Source organism: Schistocerca piceifrons, chromosome 4 (genome assembly GCF_021461385.2).
Source record: "Schistocerca piceifrons isolate TAMUIC-IGC-003096 chromosome 4, iqSchPice1.1, whole genome shotgun sequence".
In the NCBI taxonomy this organism is placed as follows: Eukaryota; Metazoa; Arthropoda; class Insecta; order Orthoptera; family Acrididae; genus Schistocerca; species Schistocerca piceifrons.
This window is the reverse complement of record NC_060141.1, coordinates 356,047,623-356,066,124: the sequence shown is the minus strand read 5'-3', so window position 1 is coordinate 356,066,124 and position 18,502 is coordinate 356,047,623. Positions and strand designations below refer to the sequence as shown.

The following is an 18,502-nucleotide window of genomic DNA, read 5'->3' as shown; positions in this document are numbered from 1 at the left end:
GTAGCAACCCAGTTATCATATTCCATTGGCGCCCGTCGCCGGAAAGCTTCCCACGCAAAGTCTTGCTCGAGTGTGTGAGAGGCCGCTTGACTGCTGTGTCGGTACACATTTGCAGTCACCGTCGAAAATTGTCAGGAAGGAATGTCTCTATTGACGGAGTAGGGTTATGGGACTGAAGACGAATTTGTTGTAAGGCCATAACTGGCGAAAGATTTGGGTAACGGTGACGACTGGCCGAGTTCTGATACAGCGGAGCGGTTGCTCTCTGGGCACGTGACAGAAGACAATTCTGAGAGTTGGTTCCTAGCCGCCGCAGAAATTGTCCGCGTACTTTGCCTCCCTTGCTGCAGAGTAATATCATTCGCAGTTTCACCTATCCAGCCACTGCTAGCGTTTCGATCGGTCTCCAAGGCAGAGCCCATTTCCATGCAGCCGAGCCGACCACGAGTAACAGCCGTCATCAGCACGCCCCCTTGCGCCGTACTGTTGGTAATATACGCAGCGCCAGCCTGTAGAGTTTTAGTTGACTGTTTCAGCCACCCAGAATTCGAATTGCGGTCGTGGCATCCATATTTAACCATTTTGTCTCCTTAGGGGATATCATGGTACTCAGTCCGATTACCCACTTGTTGGCTCAAATGGCTCTGAGCACTATGGGACTCAACTGCTGAGGTCATTAGTCCCCTAGAATTTAGAACTAGTTAAACCTAACTAACCTAAGGACATCACACACATCCATGCCCGAGGCAGGATTCGAACCTGCGACCGTAGCGGTCTCGCGGTTCCAGACTGCAGCGACAGAACCGCGCGGCCACTTCGGCCGGCTTACCCACTTGTGTATCGATATTTTACACTGAAAAAAAAATGGTTCAAATGGCTCTGAGCACTATGGGACTTAACTGCTGGGGTCATCAGTCCCCTAGAACTTAAAACTACTTAAACCTAACCAACCTAAGGACATCACACACATCCACGCCCGAGGCAGGATTCTAACCTGCGCCGTAGCGGTCGCGCGGTTCCAGACTGTAGTGCCTAGAACCGCTCTGCCACATCGGCCGGCTTTTACACTGAACCTGATCTCTTTGTTCCCCCTTCTCATAGTAGAGAAGCACACTACATTACATGCAGTGTCGTCTGTGCTAGGTTCTTGCCAACACCTCTGTCAAGTGAGGACCATTTACATGTTTGGTTTACGTTAATACACATGATTGTTCCTTGTACAGATTCCTGATCAATTTTGTGTTCCATTTAAAGAAATTAAAAGTAAATGTAAATATTTAGGATAGCATTTGACTGTTAAACAGAATCCTTAGCCACCACCATTTTTGGAGGAGAACTCTGATCAGTTAATTTAACGAGTAAATTATATGAAACTTTTGCCACTCCACGTAAGATTTATATCAGGGCCACTATAAGATTGCGCTTGCAGAGTCAATATAGATCCACTTGGTTGTGATGTGTATAATATGGTGATTCTGCATCCTAATTTGTATACCACTTAAGGGCCCAACAATAGCAAACACGCAATTAGTTTCCAATCTGACTCCACACCACTTGGCTTATTTCAGCGACGTTTTACAAATGATTAAGTGTAGCGAACCAGCGATACAGACCTACAAGACATGAATACAGGCATTCGCCGTGCATTTGAGCATGCCGCTGTGAAATTCCTGGAGGTTGTTCGTGAAACGAGGGGTATAAATGTTAACGTTTATGAATGGAAAAAAAACCTCTATGGGTTACTCTTTCATATTTTGAAAACCAATGTATGTGTTACAGTTTTAAAGTTATTAAGCTCTAAAGTTATAAAGATATCTTATACACACACAGTATTTTGCTGCAGTATATGTAATAGCAGAAAATGTTTACTGAAATTACATTGTACCTCTCTTTTTCTATCTCTCTGTAGTCGTTAGCAAGGTGGACCATAGGCACCAAATGCCTAACCTTTATAATGATTTGGTAATAAATTAATAATCGCGCTCACTCGAGGAGCAAGTAACTACACGTCGTCCCTACTTGAATAGACTGTTACGTTGCCGAAGAGCAACGTAGTCCTTCGCAACTGACTACACGAAACAATAGTCGCACATCACCACAGTGTAAATAATCCAGGTTTTTTCAGTCAGCACTTTCACCGTAGTAACTCGTGACTTCACTTTTTCAGCTGCTTAAGGAAAATGTTTTTGAGGTGAATAATATCTGCACAACGTAATCCAAGGTCTTTTTTGTTTGTGTTGAAGTTAAATGTACCTATTTGGTACAGCGGCTGAAATTCTAAATATGTTTACCGACCTTCAGACAATATCGGAGTAGTGTTCCGTATGCAGAAGCGTTGGCATAGTTGGTTCACCACCGGCTGTACTCTTTCTTAGAATGTTTGAAGGATGGGGATCTGGAAAATTATGGTCAGATAATCGGTGTAGTCTGATGTCTACACTTCAGTCTCTAATGTGTCTGTCACAAGTAGATTGAAAAGCAGAGGTGCCAACATGGAGCTATCAGGTGGGCTATTTTGGATTGACTCCAGTTATCAGTCTCTAAAAGACACTATTTCTAGTACTTTGCTGGCAAAGGTCAACGGCCAAGCATTTGCGTTCTACCCGAATGCATCAGGAATGTAAATGAGGTACCATGAGCTGTAACAGTATCTAAACCTTGATGTGACTACGCAGGTTACAGATCTTTCTGACTGAAGGGAATGAGTTAGCTTCACGTTCCATAGACTGTTTGTACTATCAAACTTAATGGTGTTCAACGACTCACTTTACATTACACTTTACGTTACGCATTCATATATAAATATGGCAACCTGGTGACAGTTTACACTGGAAGTTGTGTGGCTACTCGTTGTGTTGGCAGCGTCTCCTGGACCTGTATTATGGTATGACATTGCTATACCATAATTGTCATTAGATCGCCGGGAAAGCCTGAAGAGTTAAATGATAATGTTACTTATTACGAGTGAATACTGCAATGTCATCAGCCAACTTATAATCTAACTACAAACCGCTAACCTATAATCATAAGGGAAATTCACACAACTCTCCCCGGGCAATAAACAAATCTATAATAACGTACGATGAGCGAGTGTAGTGCTCGTTACCCTCTCTGAACAACAACAGATCGTTGAGTTTGGCCTCTGCACACTGCGGTAACACCATGACAGTGAGAACAACAAAATTAGGAGTACAGTGCGTTATATTTATTATCAGTAGGTCGCCTAACCGTGAAAAAGTTGTGAACTATTAAAGGTTTTTGAAATTTAAATCAGGTGTCAATAAAACATATTTTTATTTGTTCTAAACATTGGACACAATTCACAAGAAACTAACTGAGAGCAAAGTGCTTTCACATCTCCATTGAAATGACACAGTATGACGCTAACGCTGTGGAGAAGTGACAATTTATATGGAAGTCTGTATGGAGGAAACGCAGCAACAACATGTCCATACCTGCCCATCTCACAAATTCAGAGTGAATCAGACAAAATCGCAAATTATAGTGAAACAAGGCACATGTCGTATGCCTGAACAGTTCAGCAGCTAGCTGCTCAGAATATGGACCGCCCTACGGCAGAGTGTGACAGTTACCTTTCCCCAAAAAACAGCAAGACGGGCAGTCATCAGCACCAGACGCCCGGCAGGAAACACAGTAGCACAGCGGCCTGGGAAAGAATGCCATGAAGCTCCGTTTTCCGCCCTTAACTCCCTACCTTTGAAAAAACTTTACACTGCGGGATGCCTCAATGCTGTTGCCAATGTGATGGATGACACTGCCATTTAAGCACTCCGTCTTCAGGACACGAGTGGCCTAGCGGGACCATCCGACCGCCGTGTCATCCTCCAAGGAGGATGCGGAGGGGCGTGGGGTCAGCAAACCGCTCTCCCGGTCGTTATGATGATATTCTTGACCGAAGCCGCTACTATTCGGTCGAGTAGCTCCTCACTTGGCATCACGAGGCTGAGTGCACCCCAAAAAACGGCAACAGCGCATGGCAGCTGGATGGTCACCCATCCCAGTGCCGGCCACGCCCAACAGCGCTTAACTTCGGTGATCTCACGGGAACCGGTGTATCCACTGCGGCAAGGCCGTTGCCACACCGCCGTTTACTTCGTGCTAAATCAAGGGAAAGCAGCAGAAACTTCCTACTCCTGGAGTACAAAATGCACTTCAATCGACTTGAAATTGATACGCCGCTAACAGCCTTTAGGAATGTATCCAGGTTTGGTCGGCTTCTTGGCGTCAAGCACAGTGGCAGGGTGACACATTCAATTGGATAAACAAAATTTTTTTGAAGCGAAAGCAACTAACTTTCTCTCAGTGACTGAATGACGTCACAGGGTCTCGTCTTTCCGCTTTCATACAGAAAAGACGAAAATATTTTGCTCAGTTATTATCTGGGGACAGCAGTGGCCTGCAGTGCGTCCTTTGTCCTAAATGAGGACAGGCACTGGCTCTGCCCACAAAAGAATGAAGCAGGCTACAGCCCCTACTTCCACGAACGCTACCCAACACACTGCTGAGGCTCGCCTCTCCTAATGAAATTCACTGACTTCCTCCCTCTACCAAAGAGGATGCTGAGACCACAATGTGAGTGCATCTTCCCACTGAGAAAAATGCCAAACTTTCCGCAAGAGCTTATGCGTCCAGTACTCTCAACAACATAACATCAACACAGCGTCAGAAAAATGAAAAAATATCACTTAATGATACGTGCAATAATGTCGCAACACATTATAAAAATAGACATTCTTCCACAAAATAGAAAAGCTGTCAAGGAGAAACTTTTTCGGTTTGTTTTCAAATGTAACGTCGCTTTCTGTCAGATACTTTATACTACTAAGTGATGAAAAATTTGGTAGCTCCATTGTGCACACATCTTTGTGCTAAAGACAACCGTAGCGTGGAGTTATGAATGTCATTTTTCTTCTAGTGCTGTAAGTAAGTACATCATTGCTCCTTTCCGTTACAGTTCATTTTTCGCAGCCAACTTCGTGAAGGAATAGATACACCATGAAGCAGTAGTCAAAATGCGTATCTCCTTAAAGATGATCTTTGGTGAGCACCATATACTATTCTTACAGCACGTTTTTGACCAATGAAGATTATTTTGTTAAGATGAGTTATCTCAGACCATTAATCCGTATATTATTAACTGAAAATACGCAAACATGAAAATTTACTTATTTGTCTCTCCCCAAGATTTGCAATGATTTGAAGTGCAAATTTTGCTAAATTAAGTTTTTATAGCTCATTAGTTTGCACACATAAAAAAAATTGAAGTTTGCTCACTAGTTATTATTTCCTCACCATGTGTTACACTTACTATTGGTGCACTACATTTACATGCGCAAAACTGAATATGTTTTGTCTTTTTGAGACTGAGAGTGATAGCCACTCAATAATACTTTTAAGAACATAATTTACCACTTCTTCTGTTACTGTATGTATGTTTGGATTGATTACGATACTACTGTCCTCCCCCTAAAAAACTAATTTTCCTCGTTTACTAGACGGAAGGTCGTTTACATACATAAGATACAATAGTGCACCCAAGGTTGGCCTTGTGGAACCTCATAAGTATTTTTTCACCAATCAGGAGAATCTTCTATGCTTACATGGGAGACTTATCAAATACAATTTTTTGCAGTCTTTTGGTTCGGTCTGGTATTAAATGTTGGTTGACTAAACCAGTATAACCATAAAACCCCAGTTTATCTAGGAGAATATTGTGATTCACGCAGTCAAATGCTTTATTGACTACAGGAAATATCAACCGATACTATTTTGTTAATTAAAGGAAAAAGCACTGACGAACTACCATCGTGTTTAAACTGTCTTCTGTTACAGTAGTCCCTTTTTCGTATTTCATTTTATATCTCCTTCTCATATTGCGCTAGTATGCTTTTTTGTTTCGTATTTTTCACTTTTTAATATATTCGTTAAACTATCTGCAGATCTTCGATGGTAATTAATCTAGTACCTGCAGACTTTCGTAATTTTCGGGTTACCTGACGTAACTATTCGGTTACTTCTAATCAACAGTCTTCCGAACTTTCGAAAGAAACGCAGAGTTATAAGCAAAACCTATACTTTTCATTTCTGCAGTGTTCAGTCAACGTTCAATTCAAGCAAACTAGGAAAAATCATCTCAGTGTGATTTAACATTGACTCCGACATCGTAGGAACACCAGCTAGCATCCTTTGGGAAACAGCTGAACGGCTAAATAAACCAGGGACAACCAGACTCATAGCTAACGTAACAGTTCTATGAGCGCATGGAGATCCAAAGGAGACAGGTGGAGTTTATACCCATGCTAACAATGCTGCATTGATGGATAAGAATTTTTGTTAACAGTACTGAAGATGGCCTGCAGTTAATTGGTGATAGGTAAATTTCTCTTGTGAGTCCCGTTTTCTGCATGTTGGGGCGGACTAGATATGGCTTGTCAAGTGGATGGCATGGCTCCAGGGACTCCCGAAGACCTGTCAGTACTTGTTTAAGTCTATTCGGGTGTGATGGTTTTAGGCATGTTACGCCAATAGAGCGGAAAGGGGGGGCACTCCTACAGTCTGAATGGAACAAATAGGGACCAGCTGCTACAAAATGTTTTATTTAAATACAATGCGAATATCTTTTTCACTCATACAAAAATTAGTGGTTTGGAAAGGAGTTGCACATTAGGTCTGATTGCGTTCTTCATTACTTGTCGTACAATCGAATGCTTCAGGAGTAGGTTTGAGTCGTACAGAGATGCCATGTGACTAGTGGACGAGGTATCTTCAGTTTGGTACCGGATGGAAGTGTGGGAGTGATAATCGCAGAGGAAGACCAACACAGAAAATAGGCTAAAATGGATGTAGGTTACAGTATTGCTAAGTGGGCACCACTGCTTAGTTTCGGCACGGTCTTTCCTCAATCGTTTTATGTTTTACCTAAAATATTTTGAGCATCCTGACGGCGTCGTCATGGACAGATTGAATGAGCGGATCTTAAATCAAAAGTATTTTGGAGATATGTGGACGATACTTCTACAGTGGGGCCTCATGGAGACGATAAATTTAACGGTTTTTACGTTACCTCAACTTTATTCATAATGCCACACGGTTCGCTACAAAAATGATCGTTGTCTGCTTTCTCTGGTGTTTTAATTAAAAGGAAGTGTAACGACTCCTTGGAGCACTCAGTTTATCGTAATCCCTCTAATACCTATTTGTATTTACAGTCGACGAGTAGTCATCCCCGTCGAGAAGTGTGATTGTGCTTAAAACACTTGATACGTAACAGTCCTTTGACATACTGTGCATGTTACAGTTAACCATTCTTTCGGCGTAATCACGCAGTTATCGAGCAGGCACCACGAGTTAAGGTAATTTTTAGATGACTGCCTCACATGTTCCCATTACCTTCTAGTTTTGCCAAGTGATTAGACTCTAGCGAGTTAAGTGATTATTCATTCCGTGTTCTCGGCATTTCAAAAATTCAGTTAGATCTTGAGATAAAATTTATAACCATATATTTAAACAGAAGAACGATTGCAATAAATAGGACTGATTTGGAACCCTGTTTCATTTCGATTTGTAAACCTGTTTCTTTTCGATCTGGGAACATGTTTCATTCCTTAGTCATATGTTCTCCTTTTTTGTTATTACATATTGTCTTGTGCTTGATCTATGATCTTATTGCCGGCCGGTGTGGCCGAGAAGTTCTAGGCGCTTCAGTCTGGAACCGCGCGACCGCTACGGTTGCACGTTCGAATCCTGCCGCGGGCATGGATGTGTGTGGTGTCCTTGGGTTAGTTAGGTTTAAACACAGGGCTATTACAAATGATTGAACCGATTTCATAAATTCACTGTAGCTCCATTCATTGACGTATGGTCACGACACACTACAGATACGTAGAAAAACTCAAAGTTTTGTTCGGCTGAAGCCGCACTTCAGGTTTCTGCCGCCAGAGCGCTCGAGAGCGCAGTGAGAGAAAATGGCGACAGGAGACGAGAAAGAGATGTGCTTGAAATACACTCACATCAGTCAGTCATAACAGTGCAACGACACTTCAGGACGAAGTTCAACAAAGATCCACCAACTGCAACTCCATTCGGCGATGGTATGTGCAGTTTAAAGCTTCTGGATGCTTCTGGATGCCTCTGGAAATCAACGGGTCAGCCTGCAGTGAGCGAAGAAACGGTTGAACACGTGCGGACAAGTTTCACGCGTAGCCCGCGGAAGTCGACGAATAAAGCAAGCAGGGAGCTAAACGTACCACAGCCGACGGTTTGGAAAATCTTACGGAAAAGGCTAAAGCAGAAGCCTTACCGTTTACAATTGCTACAAGCCCTGACACCCGATGACAAAGTCAAACGCTTTGAATTTTCGGCGCGGTTGCAACAGCTCGTGGAAGAGGATGCGTTCAGTGCGAAACTTGTTTTGAGTGATGATGCAACATTTTTCTTAATGGTGAAGTGAACAGACACAATGTGCGAATCTGGGCGGTAGAGAATCCTCACGCATTCGTGCAGCAAATTCCAATTCACCAAAAGTTAACATGGTTTTTGTGCAATCTCACGGTTTAAAGTTTACGGCCCCTTTTTCTTCTGCGAAAAAAACGTTACAGGACACGTGTATCTGGACATGCTGGAAAATTGTCTCATGCCACAACTGGAGACCGACAGCGCCGACTTCATCTTTCAACAGGATGGTGCTCCACCGCACTTCCATCATGATGTTCGGCATTTCTTGAACAGGAGATTGGAAAACCGATGGATCGGTCGTGGTGGAGATCATGATCAGCAATTCATGTTATGGCCTCCACGCTCTCCCGACTTAACCCCATGCGGTTTCTTTCTGTGGGGTTATGTGAAAGATTCAGTGTTTAAACCTCCTCTAGCAAGAAACGTGCCAGAACTGCGAGACGGCATCAACGATGCTTTCGAACTCATTGATGGGGACATGCTGCGCCGAGTGTGGGAGGAACTTGATTATCGGCTTGATGTCTGCCGAATCACTAAAGGGGCACATATCGAGCATTTGTGAATGCCTAAAAAAGCGTTTTGAGTTTTTGTATGTGTGTGCAAAGCATTGTGAAAATATCTCAAATAATAAAGTTATTGTAGAGCTTGTAGGGAAGCAGCCTACTCACGCTGTAGTAAATTCACATCAGTTTCCATTGTGTGCCAGCCAGTCTGCTGTAACTAGCTCTGACGTCATAAATGTTGCGCAATACCTTAAAAATCAAGCAAATGAACTAAAACTTTTCTAGCATGTCAGAAATAATACTAAATTAATGTGTGTTAAATATCAGTTCGATAACTTCAGCCATTTCCGAGATTTGGACGTTTTTGTGAAACAATCATTGGCGCAACAGAAAAGAGCTAGAGACTTCAAAATTTATATTTAGATTCATTTTTCATAATGATTTAATAAAAACAGTACTTTGGATTTCACATATTAAGATTTTAGTGGAAATTCATGATTTTCTGGTTTTCGTCTCAAAACTGAAGGAAGCAAGATAGATTAAGTAGGCTAGTAAATAAGGCTAGGATGTTTAGATTTAAATAGGTTGGAGGTCCGCTATGATTATGAAAATGTGTAAAGTTTCTTTTTAATACCTATAAAATTATAGCGATAGCGGATCTCAAAAGGGACAGTTCAGAGCTCATCTGCTGCGTGCAGTGTAATTTAATTAATTCTCTCGCTCAAAGTATTTAACTTAGCCACGTCAAAATTTTATTATCAATACTTACCTGCGTGCTGAATGCACGTTTAAATTAAGAGCTTCTTCGGCCATCAGCCAAAGAAGCTATAAATTATTATGTAACTTGAAGTGGTGCGTTACTAGCCCAGCGGCTAGTCGGGAGAGCGGATTTGATCAGACGTTCCCTCAGCCGTCCGCACCGCGGCTTTATATATAAGAACACTGCGCGAGGAAGCAAGGCCCCAGTTCTCTCCAGACGCTGAAAGACACGCCATCTGTGTCGGTAGTCGCGTCGCATCAGTGTATCTGCTACAAACAGCCTCGGGTGCCGTATTAAGTTACTAGAGATATGCGGAACTATGAAAACATTTCATGTGAAGTGTTAATTCTGGAATGATTTTCATTAACTAGCTTCAGTTTGCGTATTGTCGTATTTTCACGTGCCGTCGCGGGACAGACATTCTACCAAATATTTAGCGTGGCGTTTGATGAAGTATTTTCATCAAATTATGGCGAGCATTCTTTTTAACATTTGATTCGGACATTTATAGTTGCATCAGCGCATTAGACTCTGAACTGTTCTGTTAGTTAGATTGTAGGGATACTTGTGGTTTTTATTAGTGAATTTCAGAATATACTCAACTATTTTGGAAAACCGTTTTTGATTAGAAATCCCGGACAATCTCCTAATTCCTCAGAGCTATAAGCTGCAGCTATAAGAACATTCTCAGGTAAAGTGGGCACTAGGATATCTATTTACTGGCTCCAAGTTTTATTAAATCACTTTCTGGGGGTCACGGAGTAAATAGAGAGCCAGTGTTGAGAACGGCAAAAGACAGCAATAACAACATTCTAAAAGCTAGAAACTGATTCAACATGCAATCATTTATACAGTAAATTACTTTTTACAAACTTACTCATCCGCCGCCCCACATATGGTGCATCGGCCGGGAAACTCAACTAAGTGAAAGTGATTTTTAACTTTTCGGATTCGCGAGTGAAATGCGACACGCAACTGAGTATAGAACAGTGAATGTGTTACGTGAGCATATGGACGACGCAATTGGATCAACAACGCATCTGGATTGACGGAGCTGGCACTGAGTCTAGCGGTGCTGCCGGCATCGCGAGAAGCAAGTGTCGCCGCACCGCAGTCGTCCCCTGGAGCAGCCGGCGCAGAGCCTGCAATTGCGGGCCACGCAAACACACAACAGCCGTCGGAGAGCCGTATGCAGTTCAACGTGCCACGTCGCATCAGGAATCCTGGTACGCCGCGCCGGCAACGCCATACTTCGTGCAGAAGGAACTAAGTTAAGTGAAAAGCTGTGAAAAATTTTACTAACCTGTACTAAAAGACTGTCGGCGATGGAACCGCCAAAAGAAACTGAGGTTAAACTTAAATCAGAACCTATGTCTGTTGAGGGAACTGTAAATACAGACAACGGTTCAAGTGTAAATATGTTTGAAAGTAGTAATGTTAAGGTGAAATATGAAGTATTGTCTCCTGACAGTAGTGTGGGAAGGGGCAATGATTCAGTAATAGAGACTCCTGTAGTAAAGCGGAAAGTAGAAATGGTAAATTTATTGGATGATAGTTTCTCTGATGAATTAAAAATAAAACAGTCATCAGAGATGGTAGAGTTTAAGAAGGAGCAGTTAGATATGACTGATCAATCAGAAGTTTCATTTAGTTTTGATGATTCTGGTATTGGAGCTAGTTTTTCGTCACCTGAGTGTGATAAAAAGCCAGCTAGTGAGCAACCCAAAGATGCTGGGGCTGTTGATCTAAATGTTATATTACAAGCAATAGCTGCCAGTAATGCTAGAATGACAGCTGATTTAAAATTTGATATAATTGAGGTAAATAACAGGATTGTGGCCAGCCAAACAAATTTTAATATGCGGTTTGAGGCAATGAACAATAAATTAGAATCCAATAATGCTGAAATGTCAGCCAGTAATGCTAGGATGAACGCTGAATTAAAGTCTGAAATTTTGGCCAGCCAAACAAATTTTAATAAACGATTGGAGGTAATGGACGATACCTTCAAGGCTGGTTGCAATAAGTTGAAAGAGGATCTAGACAGTTTGAATTACAAAATTGATTGCAATCATGAGGATATTAAGAAAAAGGTTGCTCAACAGTTTTCTGATGTGTATAAAACAGTTAAATCCGAAGTTGCTGAGGTTCGCAAAGACTTCCAAATGGAAGATGCGAAGCTGGAGCACAAGTTAACAGAAAAGATCGAGGCGGAGTCTGAACCGTGCTCAGATAGATTTAAAGATGTTAATATAAAAATAAACATATGTCAAGCAGAAGTAAAAGCAATCAAAACTGACACTACTCATATTGTACAAAGAGTAGATAATGTTGAAATGAAAGTAGAAAATATAAGTACTAACATTGCTAACATTGAGAGTAAAGTAGCTTCAGTAACTTCTGGTAATGGTAACATACAACAAGTGGTAGCTGCAAACGCCGCTTTTATCGGGTGTCGGCAGTTCTTGCGGTTCGATCCAGATGAAAATATCCATCCGCTAGATTTCTGGAACGATTTTGAAGATGTGATTCCACCAACTTGGTCTGAGCGAGAGAAAATCTCATTTATTAGAAGCCATTTAGCAGGTGACGCCATGCGTTGGTCAGCTGATGTTATGTTAAAGTGTAAAACATTAGCGGAATTTAAAACAGCTTTTATTAATGAATATTGGTCTAGCAATAAGCAAAATGAAGTGTTGAGAGAATTTTGGAGTGGAAAACGCTTCAATGCAGGCAAGGAATCTATTAAAGAGTTTGCTAGGTCATGGATTTCACGTTTGTCACATTTGGCGGAAAAGCTAAAACCAGAAATGATTATACCAGGTCTTGAAGCCAAACTGCCATGGTATTGGCAAACTAGAATTATATCTGCCCCTAGAGACAATCTTGATCGTTTCATTGAGTATTTGGAACGTGTAGAACGTGTTGCTGCCAATGAGGAGCAAGCACGTAATAACAGAAATGCCAATAACAATAATAGTAATTTTAAGAACGAGCAAAATGGCAATGTAAACATCAGAACAGTAGGTGTTCGCCATCCTAAGAGAGGTAGGAATTGGGGAAATAATTATCCGAACCAACAATGGCGTCCAAGGGATAATAATTTTGTTCCAAACAGAAATATGCATGTAAACAACAGTACGGAAGGTAAGGCTATGCCAGCTAACTATAATGAAACTAAAGGAAACAGTAGTATGCCGAGGCAGGAAAACTAGTTCCCGTCTATGAGGACACTGGCGCTCACCAGGCGGTTACTTTTCCTAAGCCAGTAGTTACGGGAATTGGTAAGACAGATCAGAATACTCAGACTGAATATGTGGATGAAGAGTCGGTAGCACCTAAGGATACAACAGAAATATTAGATCACTCACAGTATTTGATAGATACCGTGTTAGAGACGCTTTCTAAGTGGGAAGAGAAAGAGAAGGCGCAGCAGTGTAACAGTAGGGATGAGCTACAAAATACTGAATTGACAGGTGAAGAAGCAGAAGAAATTCATGCTTATATTTACGATGAGAATGATGTACTCTTATCTAAAGTGCCTGTGCAGGAGGTTGATAATGTACTAATAGATTTAGGACAGGAGATAAGTGGGAATGTAGAGGGTAGGCTGTTTGGGGTCGATGAACCCAGTAGCTGTGACCAGTTATCACTTGAGAAGGAAACCGACGATAATGGTGAAAGTGGTTTAGCTGTAACTAATGTTATGCCCGGTCTGGAGGCGCAGAATCGCTCAGACTATAGTAATTTGGGTCATGTTCAGCAAACTAAATTTAATGAAGTCGTGCGGTGTTTCGATTTAAAATTAATAGACCGACTGGAAAAGGCAGCTGAAAGTGTAATTCAGGAAACCCCTACACACTGTAACCTAAATGTAATGAAGACAGAAGTCGATCACTTTAGTTGGAGACAAATTCAAAAGGAACTACTAGATGAATTTGAGGAACCACCTGTACAACCTAGAATAAGCCACCCTATAATAATAGTGAATATGTTGGGTATCAATGTACGTTGTCTCTTAGACAGTGGAAGTGAGGTGAGTGCAATATCTCAGTCCTTCTTTGATGCATTACCTGGTAAAGACAAGCTTACAGTAATGAGGGTATCAGGACTAAGAATAATTGGTGCTACTGGCAAGGTTTCAAAAACGGTAAAGCAAGAAGCTTTACTACCCTTTAACATTAATGGTAATTTAATTGATCATCCATGTTTAATTGTAAACAATCTCAGTATTGAGGTTTTAATTGGCATAGATTTCTTGTCAAAATATCAGAGTGTTGTTGACTTTGAAAGAAGCCAGTTAAAAATGGTCTTGCCAATAACCGGAGTAATTACAGTCCCTTTTAGTGATAAACATGTAGTAACTGATGATGGAACTTGGGAGCTGCCTATACGAGTTCTGAAAAATAGGAGGTATTGGGACGAAGGTGTTAATCTTTGTAACAGTAAGCTGAACACAGGAGAAGAAGAAGAAGCAATTATTTTAGATAAGATAGAAGTTAAATTGCAGGAAATCGATAAGATTTCAGACAATCAAAAGGAAGAACTGAGACAGGTTCTAAAAAGGCATCATAAGGTATTTTCAGAACGACGTGGCGTGGTCAAAGGTTATGAATGAATGCTGTAGGGAGGAGGTTGTTCTTTAACCTCTACACAGTGTGGCAGCTGTGCAGTCCCAGCTGTGTGAGATCTTCTTTCCCTTTCAGGTCTCACTCATTCTTCCTCTTTCCTGTCCACAAAAATTTCGACCTCTTCTTTCCAGACATGAAAATTTTCTGTCATGACTATCAAGCCATGAGTTATGTAACCATTCTATCTACCGATTAGTGACAAAAGAAAAATACCTAATGTGACAAACCTAATAGTGACAAACAATAGGGAAGTATGAAGTAATTAAGATACAATGTATTTGAGTAACAATTATGTATAGTACCCTGGTAATATAGTAAGTATGAAGTGTTGTTTTATTGGAAATGGTCCACCAACAGTAATTTAAAAAGATATATGAATTCATGTACAAGCAGGATCTGAAGTGGTAGTGAAACCTAGTGAATGCATTAGAGCTAACTAAGAAATAGTAAAAGAGATTGCTTAGTGTTATAAAAAAATATGCAGACAAGTTGTAAGAATAAACTCACCTTGTGTAGCAAGGAATGGCAGTGTAATAGAATTGAGCAGTGTTTGCGGTTGAGACGTGAAGGACACGTCCCTGAAGTATTTATAAGGTTGGAGCTGGCCATTATTTTAGTGTAGTGTGTGACAGGATACACCTACATGTATTGAGGTTATGAGTTGGAGGCGTGAATGCGACCATAGGTACCCTTATGTTAGATGAGACAGAGCAGCTCATGGTGTCCTATAGGTTTAAGGAATTTAGCATTACGCTCGTCCATAATTATTTGATGCAGTTTAGTGGTAGGTCTGAGAGAGACTACCTGTGGTTTCAGCGTCCGATTGAGAGGAAATGGATTGCCACGTGAGCAAACTAATCAGCTGCAATACACTATGAATATGAAATAAATGTGCTTTCCTATGCTTTAAATATTAATAGAGTGAGTGTTAAATAAGTACATACACTAGCAAAATGAATAAATAACATACTGACAGACGTGAAACACTATTTTAGCTCAGCAAGAATACACTTCAAAGTAAGTAAGTACGTAATTGCAGATGTGGAACTGACAACAGCAGAGGACCAATAAGTGGATTTAGTAGTCAACTAAACGTAGTGTATTTTGAACACTCACAACTGTACTATTACCAAAAGTTACTCACATGTACAAAGAAGATGAGAAAACAACCACTAATCATACTCATACTATCTCTAAGAATAAGGTAATCAAAGATGAGTCAGTTAAGTGCTTAAAATGCAAATGTATCAGGAATGTACCGAGCATTGGTTCAGAAATAATAAATTCAGATTAAATATGATTTATGGTTGTATGCCTTATGAGCATAAATTTTCTCCAGTACGTGACTAACGGCGTTTTGAACCATTTGTTTACCGATTTTATGACAATTAAGTAACCACGAGAGTAGAATTGAAAAAAAATTCTGTTAACTTTGTTCCAGCAAAATAACAAAGGATAAAATGTATATATCCCCATTTCATTGTGACCCACCCTTAGATAATAAGTGAACAGAGTCTGAGGCACTCTTTTTGTTTGTTCTACAGGACAAACCAGATAATGGCAGCCTGGTAGCTGCGTGAAAGCGTGGAGTGACTTGGACACAACTCACAGTGACCCCTCCCCTTTCCCCCATGTAATTTAGAGAGAACGTGAAGGACGCACACCATAGCAACTTCCCCTTCTCTACCCTGGTGAATGAAAGTGTAGGACGCCAGCCAAAGCGGCTACAACCACGTGTGTAAGAATTATTTGTGAACTTTTTCTTTCAGGTTTAGAAAAGACTGCTAAGAGATAATCATCTGTTTATGTATCATGTTATTTTATTTGAATTTGTGTATGTAAGAATGTATTTAATGGATCTAAGATTTTCATAATTTTTCAATTTGTATGTGTTTGTTTGTCTAAGGCAATATGTATGCCAAAATATTTCATTGACTTTGCTTAAAATTTTGAGTAATGACATTGTTTAAAAGGCAGTGAACATGCCTACAATTTAAATAATTAATGTGGGTAATCAGTTTTCTTTAATGTTTCTACATGTTTATATTTCAATTTTGATTTTCATAGGGAGTTAAACTGTACTCTTGCTTCCCTTTTTGTAATTAAATTTTTTTTTCATTCATTAACATTCATAAACAAAAAAATTTAAGTAGAGGGTGATGTAGGGAAGCAGCCTACTCACGCTGTAGTAAATTCACATCAGTTTCCATTGTGTGCCAGCCAGTCTGCTGTAACTAGCTCTGACATCATAAATGTTGCGCAATACCTTAAAAATCAAGCAAATGAACTAAAACTTTTCTAGCATGTCAGAAATAATACTAAATTAATGTGTGTTAAATATCAGTTCGATAACTTCAGCCATTTCCGAGATTTGGACGTTTTTGTGAAAAAATCATTGGCGCAACAGAAAAGAGCTAGAGACTTCAAAATTTATATTTAGATTCATTTTTCATAATGATTTAATAAAAACAGTACTTTGGATTTCACATATTAAGATTTTAGTGGAAATTCATGATTTTCTGGTTTTCGTCTCAAAACTGAAGGAAGCAAGATAGATTAAGTAGGCTAGTAAATAAGGCTAGGATGTTTAGATTTAAATAGGTTGGAGGTCCGCTATGATTATGAAAATGTGTAAAGTTTCTTTTTAATACCTATAAAATTATAGCGATAGCGGATCTCAAAAGGGACAGTTCAGAGCTCATCTGCTGTGTGCAGTGTAATTTAATTAATTCTCTCGCTCAAAGTATTTAACTTAGCCACGTCAAAATTTTATTATCAATACTTACCTGCGTGCTGAATGCACGTTTAAATTAAGAGCTTCTTCGGCCATCAGCCAAAGAAGCTATAAATTATTATGTAACTTGAAGTGGTGCGTTACTAGCCCAGCGGCTAGTCGGGAGAGCGGATTTGATCAGACGTTCCCTCAGCCGTCCGCACCGCGGCTTTATATATAAGAACACTGCGCGAGGAAGCAAGGCCCCAGTTCTCTCCAGACGCTGAATGACACGCCATCTGTGTCGGTAGTCGCGTCGCATCAGTGTATCTGCTACAAACAGCCTCGGGTGCCGTATTAAGTTACTAGAGATATGCGGAACTATGAAAACATTTCATGTGAAGTGTTAATTCTGGAATGATTTTCATTAACTAGCTTCAGTTTGCGTATTGTCGTATTTTCACGTGCCGTCGCGGGACAGACATTCTACCAAATATTTAGCGTGGCGTTTGATGACGTATTTTCATCAAATTATGGCGAGCATTCTTTTTAACATTTGATTCGGACATTTATAGTTGCATCAGCGCATTAGACTCTGAACTGTTCTGTTAGTTAGATTGTAGGGATACTTGTGGTTTTTATTAGTGAATTTCAGAATATACTCAACTATTTTGGAAAACCGTTTTTGATTAGAAATCCCGGACAATCTCCTAATTCCTCAGAGCTATAAGCTGCAGCTATAAGAACATTCTCAGGTAAAGTGGGCACTAGGATATCTATTTACTGGCTCCAAGTTTTATTAAATCACTTTCTGGGGGTCATGGAGTAAATAGAGAGCCAGTGTTGAGAACGGCAAAAGACAGCAATAACAACATTCTAAAAGCTAGAAACTGATTCAACACGCAAGCGTTTATACAGCAATCAAATTTTTATTATTGTTACAAACTTATACATCCGCCGCCCCACAAGCTGTGAAATCGCTTCAGTCATTTGTAATAACCCTTTAGTTTTAAGTTCTAGGGGATTGATGAACTCAGTTGTTAAGTCCCATAGTGCTCAGAGCCATTTGAACCATTTTTTTAATGATCTTATTTCATATGGGCCACTTCTTTCTCTTGTGCACAGTTTTAATTAAATTACATGATCGTATGGAAGAATACAGTAACAAACGCCCACTAGTATATCTGGTGATGTCTGCCTATGTTTCTGAATGCCTTTGATCTCTGACCTGCAGCTAGAAAAGTTAAGACAGAGGAAAATCAAAAATAAATTGCTCGTGTGAATAATTAATGAATGTGTTTCCTTTTCATCGTTCTTCTAGACTGCTTGGTTTGTATTGCCCATGTTGTTGCTGTTTCCCGGCGCTGTCTTACTTTAGGGGGGAGATCAGTGTATTGTGTGAGAGATTAGAGAATTTGTG

General features: G+C 40.4%; 1 pseudogene; it reads right to left on the bottom strand.

Moving 5' to 3' along the window:
* Positions 1-3,982: 3,982 nt before the first annotated feature.
* On the bottom strand, positions 3,983-4,099 carry LOC124796904 (annotated as a pseudogene).
* Between the last annotated feature and the right edge of the window lie 14,403 nt (positions 4,100-18,502).